We start from the raw sequence: 18,839 nt of genomic DNA, 5'->3' as shown, positions 1-18,839 counted from the left end.
GAGCCTGTGTGTCCGGAGCCTGTGCTCCACAACGGGAGAGGCCACAACAATGAGAGGCCCGTGTACTGCAAAAAAAAATTAAATAAAATAAAAAAATAAAAATCTAACTTTCTCTTTTGAAAATCAAAGAGTAAATTCCCATAGTCCTACAATAATGGGATAATTAGTTCTGAAACCTGTCAAGTTTCATGTTTCATATGAAAAGAAAATCACATTAAATAATTTTTAAATTTAAATAATTAAATTTAAATAATTTTTAAAAATTAAACATGGACTTTGTAGCACAAAGACAAGGTCCCCCCAAATGGTATTGCTTTATTTACTAGAAGTGTTCAGCTCTGCATTGAAGTTGAAATAAAATAAATATATTAATTTTGAGGTGCAAAAATTTCTTATGAAAATCAATTTTTCTTTTCTGTCTATACAAACAAAAGTATGGAATGACGTTAGAGGTCAGGTTTATTTGGTAATAGAATGTAGCTTCTTGGGGCTTCCCTGGTGGTGCAGCGGTTGAGAGTCTGCCTGCTAATGCAGGGGACGTGGGTTCGAGCCCTGGTCTGGGAAGATCCCACATGCCACGGAGCGACTGGACCCGTGAGCCACAACTGCTGAGCCTGTGCATCTGGAGCCTGTGCTCCGCAACAGGAGAGGCCACAACACTGAGAGGCCTGCACACTGCGATGAAGAGTGGACCCCACTCGCCACAACTAGAGAAAGCCCTCACACAGAAACAAAGACCCAACACAGCCGAAGATAATAAATAAAATGTGACACCTTTATAAAAAAAAAAAAAAAAGAATGTAGCTTCTTGATATTTTTGATTTTAGGAAAGGAGAGTATCAACATCAAAACGTTTTTCAACTTTACTTTTATTTAAAATGAGGCCATATTTTCCTCTTACAAAAAGAGAGTTCAACTAGAACTGTCAATTTTCTCATCTGTAAAACAAGAGCACTGAATCAGCTGACTGTAGTCATTCAGAACTCAATTTCCTTATCTTATGACCACTAAGCTTCTCCCTAAATCTAATATACTAAGGTTCTAAGGAAAGGAAAATATATTACTAACGACATGTTTTGATTTTCGTTTCTTAGAGTTCAAATGTCCACCATTCACCTTGGTCTAAGCTTAAGGAACCATTCAAGGGGATACAATGCAGGTGGGAGGAGAAAACAGAACCCTCACACAAGCTGTGCTGTGTTGCGATCAGCCTTCCGTTTGAAAAATAATCTTCTCTATAGCTTTAAAGTGATAACTTTGTACCTGCAATGCTTCTTGTTTCAAACGGATTTTCTCTGGCTCCTCCTGAACACGTTCTGAGGAATCATCGACCTCTTCGATTTCTGAGGAGGAAGGACTCTCTACTGCCACAGTCACAGGAAATTCTGATGGACCTGAGTGTCACAAGAAGAAGATAGGAAACCACAGAGTTGTTACACTAAAGTGCAAAGAAAGAAGACAAGATTGTATAAAAGACAACACAAGCCAGATACCAAATATCCAAATATTAGAGGACATTTAACAAAAGTGATCTGAGGTATCATTATTTATAAATGTCTCTCACTGCTCTTTAGTGTAAAACAGGCAATGACTAAGTAAAAGTACAGGAACTTATTTTTGCTATGTTACTGTACAGACCTCTGTTGTACGTGGTTAGGATTAGTAATGGGAATTGCCCATATTATTTTATTAAGTTTCTTTCACAGAAGCCAAGTGAAGATCCAAGGTAAACATTTCTTCTCAGATCAACTTTATACTGCAAATGAAAAATTTATTCTTCACCATCAGACAAAAACAGTCTGGAAGAAAATGTAGTTTTTCAGAGGAAAATACATCAGTAAAGGGACTGATGAATAATCAGGAAGTCAACATATCTAAGCTGTGAATAATAGACATTAGAATTTTAAAAGATAAATCACATACACACACACAACTAAAACTGACCCATCAAAAACTTCATCTTCTCACCACCCTTAAGCCAAAACCAGGGCAACGATTCTCCCAGCAAGCTTCACTGCCACTGCAGTGTTGTTCAAGAGGACATTTCCAAACATTTAAAACTGACCTGGCCACAACCCCATAACAGTCTACACATCATAAAGAGCTGTGCTGGGATTATATAACCACGCAGAAGACAAGTCACTAGGACATCATGTTGACAACAAGCAGCAAACCCTACAGCCTAGGAAAACCCTAACAGGAGAACGAGGTGCACACCCCTCTCTCCGGGAACGCAAGGCCAGGACTGACACCCAAGATGCTCTTCTCTCAACCTCAGCAGTGGTGCCTTTCACAGAGCAACTATGCAGTCTCCCAAGACCACTGGGAAGGAGAATCTGATACTGACAGTATTCACTTGCCACGAGGCCATAAGTGAGGGAATGTGTGTGGCCTTGGCGAGAGAGCAGAGGTTTGGGAGATGTTGCTTTATATTGGCTTTCAGATCAGGAATTTGTACATACAGCCCTCAAACAACGTTTCTTGAAAACATGTGAACATTCTTGAGTATGACAGCTCCATGTGAGGGGTCAGAAATGGCAGTCAAGCTCGTCTCACTGGGTAACAGCTGATTTGCGGACTGGAAAACAGGCTTCCTTGTTTACAGACATAGCCACAAGGCTGCCCGTTGTGTGCCAAATCCACACAACTACACAGTTGCATTGGGAGAGCGACCAAACATGTTTTACATGGATTTATTTCAGAGAGGGAAATGCTTCATGTAAGGCTCTGTCAGTTTAAAAAGCAAGAAGAATGACCATCCACCATTCCCAATTCAAGCCCTATATATCATAAATATGATAGCTACACACCAGCAACTGATTACATACATCACAAGCTTTGATGAATGGAAAGCCCCTAAAAAGATATCAACAAGATGAAGTTAGATCTTCATGTAAATACATCACCAGTTAAACCCAGTTAATACAACTATTTAGTATTATGTACAGTATCCATACAGAATTGTGTATAAAAATAAATAAGCTCAAAAGAAGGACCTGGAAGGCTCTGCTATGGAGAAAACTGAACAGCATTAAGCCGACTGGCTTGGTAATAACTCTCTGAACGGCTGAGAGCCCCCTTCAGTTCCTATGTTCAGGATGGTTGAGATTTCAGTCTCACTTCTTTAAATGGTGATATTAATTGTTCTCTAATTTACCACGCTGTGTAACGAGGATGGACCTGAGATTAAGTGTCTCAGGAAGAAGATAGGAAACCACAGAGTTGTTAAACTCAAGTGCAAACACTGGGGATTCAACACTATAGTTTAGGCAACAGCAATTCACATCACCATTTGGTCATATTCTTTCTACAAAACAAAAGCTGCACTCACATGTATGAAAAGACAAAAATTAACTGCCATCTGTATCAATATGTTAATGTGCTTCAATCACATATGTTTTCATGAAAGTTTAAACATCAAATCACCTTTAAGATCTTGACCATGTGATCTGTTCCCTGCCATGTCAGATTATACCCTGTGAAGTTTACTGTCTTAACAGTGATAGAGTTCTTTATACCTTGACAAGTAACTAAAAGGAAAACACACACACACACACAATAAGATGAAGAGCCTATACATTTGTCAATCTTGACTTATTTGCTTTTCTTGAGTCAATTGGAGGTTTATAGCCACATTCTTAAAATCATTAACTACAATCTTCCCAAACAGGTAATTGATGAACTGATGCATCCTAAAACTCATCAGTAACAAAGTGTTATTCCAGTTTACAGCAACAGTTTAATTCTATTTAGGTACGAAAACTGAATACACTGAATACTGCAAACTTTATTCCCAACCACTCAGTAAAGTACTACATACTTTTGAGACAAAGGAAAAAAAAAGAAAAACCTAAAAAGCATAAGACTCCTCCGATTTTCATTTCCAATGATACATGCCAATCTTGATGATCAATCAGCGATTTAAATGTCAACTATAAACCCAGTATTTTATTAGCTGCTATGCAGTATACTAGAGCAATAGAAGAGAGAGGACCTCAAACTCTCTGTTCCCTCAGATTGAAAGGCAGGCTTCCTGACCCCTCCAGACCACTACTGGACACAGGGAAGGCACACTAATCTTTCAGGACCCTAATCAAGAGTCACCTGCTTTGTGATTACTTCCATGACACACCCTCACCAACACCACTGAGTTTGCTGCTCCTACGGGACGTTACATATATTTCTTATTTTAACACATACCACGGTGCATCATAATTATGATTGCAGATAGATGTTCTAACAATTGAAAGAGAATGATGACTTTTTTGCTCTTCATCTTGCTATTTCCCTTCCCATAATACTTCTTGAAGAGAAACCATAAAAATATAAACAAACAGAGAAAACAGAAAATATACAAAACATGTAGTTTGTGGCTTAACACAAACTTAAGTAAGATTAATTCTGACAGTATCCAGCATGACAAACTTCCATGGTACAAATGAGAATGGACCAAGGTTTGAGCAGGTACAGGAGACAATCCAGGCATGAACACTACCAACAAAAGGTAGACAGGAAAAGGTAGACAGACATGGTGTGTAGGAAATCACGAGACCAGTCTGATGGGAAGACACTTAAACAAGACTGAAACCCACTTTCTAAATCTCCATCCCCAACTGGACAATTCACAAGACACAGGTGCACCAAAGAAGCCAATTATTCAATCCCTTTAATGGGGAGGAACAGTTTAAACTTTTACTGGTTTAGTTAGCCCCAAAAGCAACTATCAAATGTTGGCAGGACACAATGAAGGCTCACGTTTGTTAACATACTGAAGTCTCTCTCTCACACAACTAGCCCACTTAGCTCCATGTTCCTTAGAGCACCCGACGCACATACACAGCATTTATGAGCTTTACACAACTGAAAGGTCACATTTTTATTTCTTATCGCAGGAACACGACTTCTGTAACCTCTTTTTCTGTCACAACCTAAAGCAAAATTATTGTAAAATGAGTGATTTAAACCATACATCTTTTTATCATCATTAAAAAGTATCTAAATAAAAACAAAAGCATCTGCTCTGGGCTAAGGATTAGAAACGACTCCTGCCCTTAAAGCCTTCATTAAGGAGGAAGATGTATAAACTCAAAATTTCAATCACATGAGATAAATAAACGTAACCTTTATGCACAGAGCTTCCTATGGAGGCAAAAAGTTGTATCTAAGTGACGGCTTCATGATAACCCTGAAGTACAGTCTGGAAAGATGAGGCTATGCAGAGGTGGAGTAGGAGGTGCATTAGCTGCAGAGGGAACATGTGTGAAAAGACACTCAAGCCTGACTCCTGCTGGGCACTGTAAATGCTGCAGGTGGGGATGACTAAAGGCCAGGGGTCCAAGTGTGAGAAGAGACAGAAATGAAAATAGAGATGTTGGTCCAAGCAAGCCTGGGAGAGAGCATGGCTTGTATCCCACAGGTGGTGAGACCTGGGGCTACCACTAGCTGAGTAAGAAAAAGGCTCTCTGCTGATTAGAAAAAGGCTCCCCGCTGCTGAAGGACCGACTAGATAAAGGGAGTGATCACAAAAAGCTCCCCTTCCTCAGGGCAAAGAGCCCTATAAGGCTTGGCCGAGCACAGTTCATACTACACGCCTCCGTGCAGAGCACATGCTGGGCGGCTAGTATGCACTAACTCTGTGTGGGCAAGCCATTAGCAGCATTATTTTAAGCACATCTTTTTCTGTTAGAAGATCACTTAACCCGAGGAGGCAGATGAACTTAGAGGAACTGAACCCAGGGGCCGTGAAACCACCCAGGAGTTTCTGCCATAGCCTGGGCAAAATGTAATATGGATGAAGAAGCAAATTTAGGAGGAGGCCAAAATTTACAAGCTAGACCCACTGGATGCAAGACATAAAGAAAGTTCAGTGAAGGAACTCTGAAGAGAATGGGCTCTACAATAAATTTTTCTTACATTCAATGTCAAATATCAGGCAAAATTAAGTACAGTGGCCTTTAAGGTCCCTTCCAGCTCTAATTTCTTTTGATTTCTAACTTATTACTCTGGTTAAGTCAAGTCCCTTCAGAGGTACAGAACAGTTCTTATACCTGAATGGGACGCAAAGAATAATCTGACTTCTCTTCACCAGGGGAGGAGTTGAACTATCCTTGCAGAAGAGATAACAGATGGTGTGAACCCCAGATCCTAGAAAAGGGCCAGGCACACGATAAGTATTCAGCTTTTCAAAATCAAATGAACAATCATTTCCTGTCCTAGATCTTTACACCCTTCCTCTGCTGGCTACTTTCTCACAGCTTATAAACATCCTCAAATACACCCACTTAAAAATCTCTCAGACCTATGATTCTTTGGATCTTCTTGTGGATAACCTAAGTCTCTACCATGCCTTCAAACACCTGTCCTCCCCAAAAGCCCAGATCTGTACCTTGGGTCCAGACCCATCTACCAGGCCCCTCTAAAGCACTGAAGATGAAGTAAGATCCTCTCGCCACCCCCAATCCCTTCCTACTGGGCTCTGTATCTCTCAAAAAGATGCAGCTGTAAACTGTCACCCACGCTTGCTGCCCTCTCTTTTCTAACTGGTCACCAGGCCCTACCCATTCTCTCTCAGATCTGCAAAACCCAGTCCCACCTTTCATAACTTCAGTGGGACCCTCAGATTACAATTCACCCTGCACCAAATCAACTGCCTCCCAACATGGAGGTCCGAGTGAGCCTCTAAACCACAAGTCCATCTCACTGTTCTTTGGTGTTTCCCACAGCCTTCAGGATAAACATCCAAACTTCTGACAGGACAAACAAGGCCCCCTTCTCTTGGGCCCCACTAAGTTTCCAGTATCAACTCTCATTTCTTTCCCAAACCCTGAGTTCCAGTCCTGTACAGTAGTTTTGCCATATTTTCTTATATTTCTCAAACTTCAACACACACTGCTCTCTCCTGCCACCCCAGGAGCTTCTACATATCCTTAGAAAGGATGGCACCTCCTCCAAAAATCCTACCCTGAACTTTCCCTTCCAAGATTCTGTGCTCTATAGCACCAGAACTCACTTCTTCCAGAGCACTGACTACTGTGCTTGTGTTTACTTGCTGCCCAGTAGAAGGGAAGATTACCTAGGGCAGAAGCATCGTCTCCAGCAGCCCTTGGTTCTGACAACTCATTCAAGTGCCAGGCTACTTTACACACATAACCTGCTTAATTAATTCTAAGAACCCACAGAAAGAGTGGTTATTAATGTCATTTTACAAGTGTGGGGATTGTAGTGCAAAAGAAACCTGCCCAGGCCACAGACAGCATAAGCCCTGGAATTCAAACCCTAGGCTGCCTTCACACCAGTGCTCTTTCCACTATATGATACGACTACTGAAAAACAGATTTTTTCTTTCCTGAGCCCTGTTTTAATGGAAAGGAAATGAAGCTGGGATATATCCATTTCCTAATCGCTTTGGTGTGTACCAGGCAAAGTCATTCAACAGACCAGGTAACATCTGTGCAACAATTAACGATGCTCCAAACTGTGCTAAGTGTTCTACTTTGTACAGTCTAGAAGCATTAACACAGTGCATCCTTGTAACCGCCACAGAGACTGGGTCCTGTTAAGCCCACGCTACACATGAGAACACTGAGACCTTGAAGACTTAAGGCACTCGGCCGGGGTCACCGAGCTGGCAGGAGTCCTAGGCCGCACGCCCCGTCTAGTGCACGCACACCCGGTCACTGAGCGCTAGATCTAGTGCCCACCCTCCACCTTGCACCATTTAAAACCCCGCTTCTCAGTGCCCACACGAGGGGCCCTGGAAGCGGGAAGTACAAACCTGTCTCAACAAGCCGTGGCTGGAAGAAGCTCTGGATACAGATCAGGGGCAGCGGGTGCTCAGGAGCGGCGCCCAGTGCACCCCGCGGAGGCGGTCGGCCTTAAGTCCAGCAGGCCCTCCTGTAGGGAAGCGCGCACGGAGGGCAGAGGCACCAAGTCCTGCAGCGCGCACAGGTCCTCAGAGCGCGGAAAGATATCGGCCACGCTGTCCCGGCGCAGCTTCACCAAGGGATCATGGCCCGAGCGCGGCCTCGGGGACGCTGGCTGCGGACACGATGCCCACACCCGCCTGGGGGCCCCGGCTCGCCTCCTGGCCCCTCGGGCGCCCACCGCCCGGCGGCTGCGGCCCCGCAGCGTGCGCAGGACCGGCGTCACAGCCAGAAGACATAGGGCCACGGGCCTCAGCTACGCCAACCCCCCCCCCGCCATGCCGCGCTCCGGACACCCCGCAGGGCCTGGTGTTGGCGCACGCATCTACGCCCTCCACGCCGCGGGGCTGCCGTTTAAGTCAGCGGGCGGGACCGTGGGGGCGGGGCTCGAGGACGTCAGCACGCTCGCCGTGCGTCGCGTCCGCATGCAGCCTGTCTCCCATGGTGACGCGGCCTGAAGAGCAGGGGCTTGAGCTCTGAGACTAAGGCAGCGCGAAACGTTGGAAGTGTGGAGACTTTGGGGTTTCCAAAAAGCGTTTGCTGACTCATCCAAACAAAAGTGAGACCTGGTTGTATCAACGCATTTGAAAAGTAAACTCCCGTAAGTGTCTGTGCTCCCCTCGCCCAGGAGAGAGCGTGTATTCCGTGAGGGACACACGAAAGGCTGAGTGAACGTCTGCCTGTGGTCCCTTACCTGGTGCACGGGTGTGTGAATTTATGCGGAGAGCTCTTAACTTCTGTCGTTTCTGCTAACTTGACACGGTAGTTGGCAAATGGTGACGTGTTCCATGCATTCAGGACATGATCGTGGTTACTAATAATCACTTTGTTTTGTACTGACAACTCCACAGAGGATTTACTACTGAATATCCACTTTACAGAAGAGAAAGTGAGGCGTAGGAAGTGAAGTGACCGAGTAAGAGTAAGGGCTCAGACAACTGGTGTTAGTAAATGAACCCTGCAAGGAGGCCGTTAGCCTGCGGTGGCTCTAGTGATGCGGCCGCCTACGTAAAGCAACCAAAATCTAAGCCTGTCAACGCCTCAGGGTGACGCACACCGCTGAGGACAACCAGTCACAAACCACCAACTAGGCTTTAAAGCGATAGCAAGTCAGTCACTTCCTTGCTTTGCTTCTGCCCTTTGAAACTAAAAATCTCTGCAGCTCCTGTGGCTGGAGTGCTCCTCACCACTTCCGCTTTGGCGGTGCCTGAATTGAATCTAGTTTTGCTCACGTAAAGTCTTCTTTTAAACATGCCTCAGTTTGTCTTTTAACATTGGCCGTAGAAGTTGGATTTGTGTCCAGTTTCTAGAACAGTGGTCGTCCTCTGGTCAGGCCTTAGGCGTTATGCATACAACGTTCCTCTTCTACCACCACCTTCTGGATGCCTCCACCCACTACCAGCTCCCGCGTATCAGATCCCCTAGATGTGGTCAGCAATGGCTTTCACATGCAGCGTGCTCACATTATAGCATTGCAGACACTCCTCCGTCCTCCAGCCAGCGTGTGAACTGAAACATGACCATTCCTGTTGAAGAGCCTGCTGTGACCACTTTCCCAAACACAGCCACTCCCCAGCTGACCCTGGGTGACCACTCTTCTGAACTTGGTCTCCATCACTGCATGGATGTCTTTCTACTTAGGCTACATTTTTAAGTGTTCTTAAACCTCATAGAGTATTCTGCTATGTTTTCTCTTCTTACTTGCTTTTTTTAGTGTTATCTTTGCTAGGTTCATCCATGCTGACACGTAAAGATCTGTCTAGTTCATGTACTTTCCTCACTATGTAGGATTCCCATGTAGGGAAATACAATAATTTATATGTGCATTTTCCTGTTGATGGACATTTAAATTGTTTCCAATTTTCAGTATGATTTCTGTTTTAAAAATTTTTTATATACTTTTTAAAGGTTACTTTACATTTACAGTTATTACAAAATATTGGCTCTATTCCCTGTGTTGTACAATACATGTTTGAGCCTATCGTACACCCACTAGTTTACATCTCTCACTTCTCCACCCCGTATTGCCCCCTCCTCCCCCTCCGCACTGGCAACCATTAGTTTGTTCTCTATATCTGTGACTCCCCTTCTTTTTGTTATATTCGGTAGATTGCTGTATTTTTTAGATTCCATATATAGGTGATATCCTACGGTGTTTGTTTTTGTTTGACTTATTTCACTTACCACAATGTCCTCCAAGTCCATCTATGTTGCTGCAAATGGCAACATTTCTTTCTTTTTTAAGGCTGAGTAGTATGCCATTGGTTATATGTACCGCATCTTCTTTATCCATTCATCACTTGATGACACTTAGGTTGCTTCCATATCTTGGTAATTGTAAACACTGATGCTCCGAACATTGGGGTGCATGTATCTTTTCAAATACATGTTTTTGAAAACACGTGTTTTTGTTCTTTTTGGATTTATACCCAGGAGTGGAGTTGTTAGGTCATATGGTAGTTCTATTTTTAGTTTTTGAGAACTCTCCATACTTTTGTCCACAGAGGCTGCACCAGTTTACATTCCTACCAAGAGTGTACCAGGATTCCGTTTTCTCTAAAAATTGTAAATTTTCTTCCTAGGGGTAATTGAGATGATAGTTGAATAATAACATAAGATCAGGCGAAGTCTAAAGAAATTTTAGAAAAGCTGGATAGAGTAGGAGAACTTCTGTTCGCTGGCGTCTGAATGTTAGAGAGACACCAAGACATGTGGGCCAAGTTCTGGAGAGAAGGGAAACACCGACGCAAGCTTCACATTTGGTGCAGCTTTTCTCCTTGGGGCATTTGCTGATTCAAATGTTACAGCCTAGGAGCTGAAAAGCCAAAGACTTCAAAAGACTCTAACGACAGAAGCCAAACGGCAAGAACCGTTTTCCATTGATAAACAGCATTTTAACTATGTAGAAGCAGAAAATGAAAAGAAAGAACTTTGCATTACATTTAATACAAGTTTAGGGAGATCTTTGTGGCATATTAGTGAACTTATTTGTGGAAATTTAGCCATGTACATTGTGTTGGAGAGGCACCAAGAGTTCAAGATTTCTCACAATTTGAGGACACAGTTGCCTTAAATGTAGGCATGGTGGCATCCATTTACATAGCAATGATTTGGAGGATGTTGTGTTAGTCAGCTCTTGCTGTGATAATGCTTTGGAACAAATCACCCCAAACTCAGTTACATAAACAAGAATTTATTTTTCTTGGACCTATGGGCTAGCTGCAGTGGCTCTCTTTTAGACCTCTAGATGGCTAGTTTTGCTCCGTGTCCTGGGTCAGTTTGAGGTCTCTCACACACATCTTCCTCTGGAGCCCAACTGTGAGGCCTCAGCTCCCAGGCCCTGTCTTCTCAAAAAGTTCACTGAAACATAAGAGGTGAGCCCAACCGCACAAGCCCATTTAAGGCCTCTTCTGCTCATTTAAGGCCATCATGTCTGCTCATACTTCAGTGACCAAAACATGTCACAGATCTAAGCTGTATTTAGAATATGTGTATTTGTTTAAAGTTGGGTGCTCTCACAGAAGAATATTGCATTTTGGACAGCGTTAGCTTAGCATTTCCGTTGGCATTTGCAAACGTGATAAGTGTCATGTGCACTTTTTCACCTTTGAGAACTTTTTGAAATTGTGGGACAATTTCTATGGGAAAAGAGGAAGGTATATTTTAGAACTCAACTCTAGTTATAGCAGTGTTGGGAGAAGAATTAATGAGATAAGGTCAATACAAATGAAAGATTTGGGATTCACATATTCATAATTAACATTAGCATTCTTCAGAACATTCCTGGAGAATTGTGATGCTTGCTTTACGTGATTTTATCATAAATCATTATAATCTGACCAAGCCACTTCAGTAAAACATACATCATACAGTACATCGCATTTTAGTTTTTCCCACCACTGCACAACTTATCATCAGGCACGAAAGGCTACATATGGTATGGTTCCATTTATGCGAAATGTCCAGCAGTTGCAGATCCATACACACGGCAAATATTATACATTAGTGGTTGCCAGGGGTTTGGAACAGAGGGAAATAGGGAATGAGTCCTTAAAATGGGTGTAGGTTTCCTCTTGGGGTGATGAAAATGTTTTGCAGCTGGACAGTGGTGATAGTTGCACAACATTGTGACTACTAAATTCCACTGAATGGTACAGTGAATTGTAAAATGATCAAAATGGTGAATTTTGTGTTCTGTTCATTTTACTACACTAAAAAGGAGAAAGAATTAGGGAAAGACTTAGAGTTTGGGAAAGTAAGGTGAACTGGTCAAGAAAAAGACAGCTCTACTGTTCAGTTTTCTCTCAGCTCTCCCAGTGCATTAATCCTCAGCAAAAAGTAGCCTAAACTTGTAGATGATACTCATTCAACACAGTCCAGGGAAAAGTAAATAAAATAAAAGCCAACTCTTCTTCTTTAGCACATCTATGAAAGGTTAACTTCCTGCTCAGCCACGTGGACATTCATGAAGACGTTTCACTTTAGGTGTCCTCTACTTCAGTACTTTACTCACAGCTCATTCACACATGTAGGCAACAGCATTCCTTAATTGGATGGAATCTGCAGTGCTGGTTGTGATCAGTCTCATGAAAAGAAAGGGAAGGAGGAAAAAGCCTCCACATTGACTTGGTGGTCTTGACGAAATGGATGCAGAAGACAGCTTGAGTGTCAAACTGGAAACTTATTTTCCTTTTCCTTTTCTTTTTATCTTTCCTATCAGGTCTTCTGCCCACTTCCCACCCCCTTCTTTCAAACAGGAGACACTAATTAGCTGCTTTTTTGTGTTTGTGCTAAAACAACTAATGTTTGGGGTTTCTTGTTGTTCAGTGAACGTTATTGTTTTTACTACCAAATGAGCTTCGGTGGTTGATGTAGGGGGTCTCTTGGGAACTTAACTTTTTCCAGTTTAAGTGGGAAAGCTTTTTTGTTTGAATGGGCTTTTACTGGGTGCTTCAAGGTTTGCTCTTGGCTCTTTGATGGGGGACTGGATAGCACTGTGTTTCCTTTGAGGTTCCGATAAATAAAGGATCCTGTGTCCTCCTGGGCACTTTTTGTTGATTTTGCTGTGTGTCCTCTCTAATAGCCAGATGCAGATTCCAGGAAAATGACATATAAATGAATATAAGTAATCTAATATTTTTAGAATTTGCTTTGGCCATACTCCTGGTCTTATTCTACTTGTAGCAGATGGCATTAAAGAGCATTAGCTATGTATATATTAAATATAATATAAATATACCAATATTAAATATTATATGGATATATAAATTTAATATACTAATATTTATATTAATGTATAACAATTATGTATTATATTAATATATATTTTTGCCTAGCATATATTATATACAAAATATATGGGTAATGAAGTATATTTATATGGTTAGTATGTTCATAATATTAATATGATATATCCTGTAATATTGATTATAAAACAACTATATCATAATATATAAATTATAAATATATATTTATATATATTATAAATATATAATTATTATTATCTGATATAATACACTATAGTTAATATATTCTATATAACACAATACATAATGTATGAGTATAAGACAATTATATTATGTAATATAAATATAATACATCTATAATACTATATATATTTTAATTAAACATTACACATACAAGTATGTATAGCTATTTATAATTTTATTTGCATAGGAATCTGTTCATCATAACAATTGATTAAAAATATGCAATATTTTCAATCAAATGGGCCTTAACCTCACTATCTACACATAAGTACTTTTATAATCGTGAACCCTGTCTAACTCATGCTTCCATATCTCTCAACCTGCTTTTCTACACATGCACATAGATGACACACATTTATACACGATATATATGTATACTACCATTTTTCAGTTCAATGTATATAACTATATAATATATGTAATTATATTCCTGTGTATGTATACAAATATAAATCAAAGGTATGTGTATAGGTAGGTATTTCATACGTTTATATAACTATATCATACAAATAATGTATGTGTATATAAATACATGACTATATACATACATACACAGAAATATACTTATTTAAACAAGAGGGACCTAAATAAACATAGTTCTCTAAGAATAAAACTAGTTATGTCTCACTGTTTCAATAACAGTGTATAGTTTTCTACTGTATGTGCTTCTATAATTGTTATGAATAATTCCCATTTGTTGAATGTTAAGTTGTTTTAATTTTTTTGCCATTATTAATGAAGCTCTAAAGAATACGGTGGGCAAGATTACTTGAAAAACTCTCCTAAAGGAAAAGGGTTAGGTATGCTAGGTTAAATGTACACAACTTATTTTTAAGTGCGTGGTTGATTTTTGAAGTATGCAGTAGCAATTTCCAGGACCCATGAAAGAAGGGTGGTACATGTGTGAGAGTTATAGCTATATTAGGAGTGGATTGAAGATCTTGATAGCTTAGAACAGAAGCTGGAAATCCTGTTTTTATGGAGCCAAGTGGCAAATATTTTAGGCTTTGTAGACCAAAGAGCAAAATTGAGGATATTATTTAGGTACTTATGTAACCATTTAAAACGTTACCAGTTAAAATGTGAAAATTATTCATAGCTCATAGGCCATAAAAATAGGCATCTGTCTGGATTTGTAATACAGGCCATGGTTTAATGACACACCTGACATAGAGACTTGTTTTTAAATGGCCATAACCACGTGAGAGGCAGGAGGTAAAACTCCATCCCTACTAGATGGGAAGTTAGAACTAAACCTATCTATCCCTAGCTTCACCTTCAATGAAAGGGTGTGCCAGGAGAAAACATATCTGCTGGCAAATGGAGACTAAGACCAAATTCTCTTGGCCTCTGCTCTGGGTAGGAAACAGGTAGGAAATCTTGAGAATTCTGAACCCCAAATCCGTGTTCCCAGTGTTTGGGTTGCAAATTTTTGTGCGGTCTTGCAAACAGAAGCTAAGAAATTAACTTAAAATGCTCCCAAATCGGTGGTATTCCAAACACAAAACTAAACCCTTTCTGGAGAGGTAGACCTTCAACACAGGCCTATAGCATTCCCACAGATAAAGTTTAGGTAAACATGAGCTCATGATCTAAATTTACACAATAATGAAGAAATCAGCTAGAAGTGGAGAGAATCAGCAAAAACCAATCAATAGCAGAATTAGATTTCCCAAGGCCATCCATCAGATGTTGGACTAATCAGGTGCAAGGCAGAAAATATACATAAAACTAGAACTGAAACAAGGAACAAGGATGTTTTAAAAGACTGGGTAGGATCTCTAAAACATTTTTCAAGTACATGTCATTGATAAAGCTAAAAACTCGAAGGTTGTGTAATACAGCAGATTAATCATGGAGAAGAGTGAATTTATGCTGTTTTTTAAAATATGGCAGGTCAGATTTTCTGCCTTTTTTTTTTTTTTTTTTTTTTGGTGGTGTGTGGGCCTCTCACTGTTGTGACCTCTCCCGTTGCGGAGCACAGGCTCCGGACACGCAGGCTCAGCAGCCATGTCTCACGGGCCCAGCCGCTCCACGGCATGTGGGATCTTCCCGGACCGGGGCACGAACCCGTGTCCCCTGCATCGGCAGGCGGACTCTCAACCACTGCGCCACCAGGGAAGCCCTGCCTAATTATATAAGTAGATTTATCTTTTAAAAATACACATTATTTTAAAGACTTATTGGCTGTAAAATAAGTTAAGGGTATTTCAAAGGGCTTCTCTCCAAAGAAAAGTGAGAAGTAGCAAAACACAGAAAGTCGAGGGGAAAAAATGTCAAGATATACATTGCGGTAGGGTGAACTTAGCCTTAGGCTAGCAACAATGTGGACGAGCTGACCCTTAGATACTTACAACTAAGCTGGAATCTTCAAAAAGTTCAACTATTTATAACTAAAAAGATTTCTTAAAATTAATAACCAAGTGTTTTAATTGACATCCGAAGAGTAAAACAATAAACCCTGAGAACATAGAAAAAATAGAAAATAAAGATATGAGCAGAACTTAATAAAACAGAAAAAAGTATAAATTGAGGTGATTTAGTAAGTCAAAAGAATATTCTTTGAAAAGATTTAAAAAACACACTTTGATTAAGCAAAACAAAAACATAAGTAAATAATATACAGAAAGAATCAGGACAATGTTTTAGCAGAGAGTACAAACAGAGAATATATAAAATGCCAGTAAATTTGAACATTTCTGTAAAGTGGACAATTTCCTAGCTCCTAAAGTTTACCAAAACTGACACAAGAGGAAATCTATAGCTGGAGTTCTTTCACCAGTAAAGGAATGAAGTCAATAGTTTACAATCTTTCACCAAGAAAATACCAGACCCAGCCAGATCATTTGGGAGGTGAATTCTATCGAACTTCTATTAAGCAGATAACATCAATATTAACAAAGAAAAACTTCTAGAGATAGCGAAGGAAGAATGCTTCTTTATTCATCTTATGAAGTCTATATAATCCTAATACTGAAAATAGATTAGGACTGTAAGGAAAAAGAAATTTACAGGTCAAATTTACTTGTAAATATAAAAGCAAAAATTTTAAACTATGATATTAGCTACCCAAGTTCACTAGAGTAAGAAAAAGCATGAGCAAGTTAGGTCATCCAATGAATGAAAAGGTAGTTTAATGTCAAGAATATATATCAATAGATTGAAAACACCACATTTTCTTTCTTTCATCTGTCTCTTTAAAAAATTGATAAGTACTTATATTGATCTCTCTTGTACTAGGCACTGTGCTAAGTCACTTACATATTTACTCCTTTAAACCTTCTATCATCCCTGTGGGAAAATTCTATTTTGCTTCCATTTCTTAGCTAAGACTCTAACCCCCAGGAAAGTGAAGCAACATTTGTAAGTTTTGTGGATGGTCAGTGATGGGACCAGTACAGGAACATCCAAAGTCTGTGCTTGGAAACACTGCCCCATGTTGACACTCACATTACAGATGAAAGGAAAGGAACCATGCACTTACCATATGGATTAAATCTCACATTACAGGTTAAAGGAAAGGAACCATGCACTTACATTATAGATTAATACCCCCATAACAGGTTAAAGGAAAAAGAAACATGTGCTTCTCTCAAAAGTTGTAAAGAAAGCATACCCATTTCTTAATATATTTCCCAATTTCTTTTGCTTGTTTTCTGACCTTTGTAGTGCATTTTGCCATGAGGCAAATTTTATTTCTTATATAATTAAATGTATCCTTTTTTCTTTGTATCTTAGAAAGGTATTCCTCATGAATACTTTATTTCATGTCTCCCAGGTTTCTGATACTTTTACAGTTTCATTATTTTTTAACTTTTAACTACTTGCTGCATCTAGAATTTAGTAATGATAGCCATATTTTCCCACATTTGTTGAATAATTTTTCCTACTGATCCAAAATGTGAATTTTAGTTTAATCTCAATTCCCTTATGCTCTTGCATCTAATTTTAAGATGCTTCCTATTCCACTGGTTGTTTTGTCTATCTAAAACAAAATGCTACCTTAATTATAATGTAATTATAATATAATAAATGTAATTAGTAAACATAATATGAAATATAATAAATAGCATATATAAAATAACAAAATATAATTTACCATATAACAAGGTCCAAGGAGAGCAATACTATACAATCACTTGAAATATCCCCCAAAAGATAGTTTATAAAATTCAATATTCATTTGTAATTTAAAAGAAAGAGTAAAATAGGGATTGATGAATGCTTCCAAAATAAGAAGAAATTATATGTCTAAAAGAGAAAGAGGTAAATGATAAACTTTAGTAACACTGGCAATAAACGCAGGACAAGATGAGGATGCCTGATATAATGTTAAAGAAAAAGTATTATGTAACATTGTTTTTGCAGCACTGATGAGTTCAGTGAAAAGAGAATCTCATAGAAATGAGTATCTCGTTCTTCTTAATGTCTGTACACTTGTCCATTGCATGAACATAACAGCTTATTTAGCCAATATGTTACTGATCTGCATCTGGATTTCTAGGTTTTCATGGAATTTTATGATGCACAATTGTTTCAAACACTAGGACTTCCTCTCATGTTTATATCTTTGGAAAGAAACAATATCTCCACAGATGATTTATCTGTGCTGGCTGCTAGCTGACTTTGGGTACTTCTCAGTTCTTCCCTTTACCTTCCTTGTCAATATGAAAATGGAAGGCAAGAAGGTCTCCTGTTCAGAGACTGTAAAGATAGATCCTGGTGATAAAGTCTTGGTGGTAAAGGCTAAAAGTATCAACCCAGAACAAACGTTTTTCCAGCTGTAACTATGTGTGATTCCCTTGGCTTGATTCCGTAGAGGATGTAAGACAACACTGTAGAATCTGCGTCAAAGTGCTTCCAGTAGGATGGGCTAAGTCAAGTATGGTGGCATATGTAGTTCAAGACAAAATATAATGTCTCCTTTTCTCTCCTAGCAAAACTTGGTGGAGTGAAAGTAGAAGTCACTGTATGCTTTGAATTAAAGGAACACAATAAATCTTGTTTTGGAAGGTAAGTATTCTGGTCTCTTTGTGGAGACGAATTGGAAATTGTCTAGAAGAAGGAAAATGAGGTTAACCAAAGTTAAACTCATAAATAATTGAGCATTAATTAAATATCTGTGGTCTATGTTTGTCTTTGATCATAATTTCTCCCAATTTATAGACCTCTTTGATACTTGATGAATCCTTGTCAAAGATGCACTTAACAATGATTATTACTTGTGTATTAGGTTTTGCCTGGGCCCTGAAGAAACTCTCCTAAATTACCAGCTATGATTGTCACTTGATTTCCTCACAGAGAACAATCAGAACTCCTTGTCTTAAGTGGCTTGGAATGTGAAACTAGTTAATCTCTTAGATATTGTTAGAGGACCCTACAGAGCCCATTGGTGAAAGTTTGGAAAACATTGGGCTTCTTAAAATTG

At 39.7% G+C, this 18,839-nt stretch overlaps 1 pseudogene across 1 annotated transcript in view; it reads right to left on the bottom strand.

Moving 5' to 3' along the window:
• The window catches only part of LOC309808828 (centrosomal protein of 78 kDa-like), a 1,511,271-nt pseudogene extending 1,503,069 nt beyond the window's left edge, over positions 1-8,202 (bottom strand). The window contains exons 1-3 of the transcript in view: positions 8,189-8,202; positions 7,775-8,113; positions 4,787-4,928 (exon numbers count right to left, since the gene is read on the bottom strand). The product of the transcript in view is annotated as a centrosomal protein of 78 kDa-like (transcript). The remainder of the gene's footprint in view (positions 1-4,786; positions 4,929-7,774; positions 8,114-8,188) is intronic.
• Positions 8,203-18,839: the final 10,637 nt, after the last annotated feature.

This window comes from Mesoplodon mirus (genome assembly GCF_964341445.2).
Source record: "Mesoplodon mirus genome assembly, chromosome: 7".
Lineage (NCBI taxonomy): Eukaryota > Metazoa > Chordata > Mammalia > Artiodactyla > Ziphiidae > Mesoplodon > Mesoplodon mirus.
Note: the sequence above shows the minus strand (reverse complement) of the source record. Positions and strands in the feature narration are given on the sequence as shown.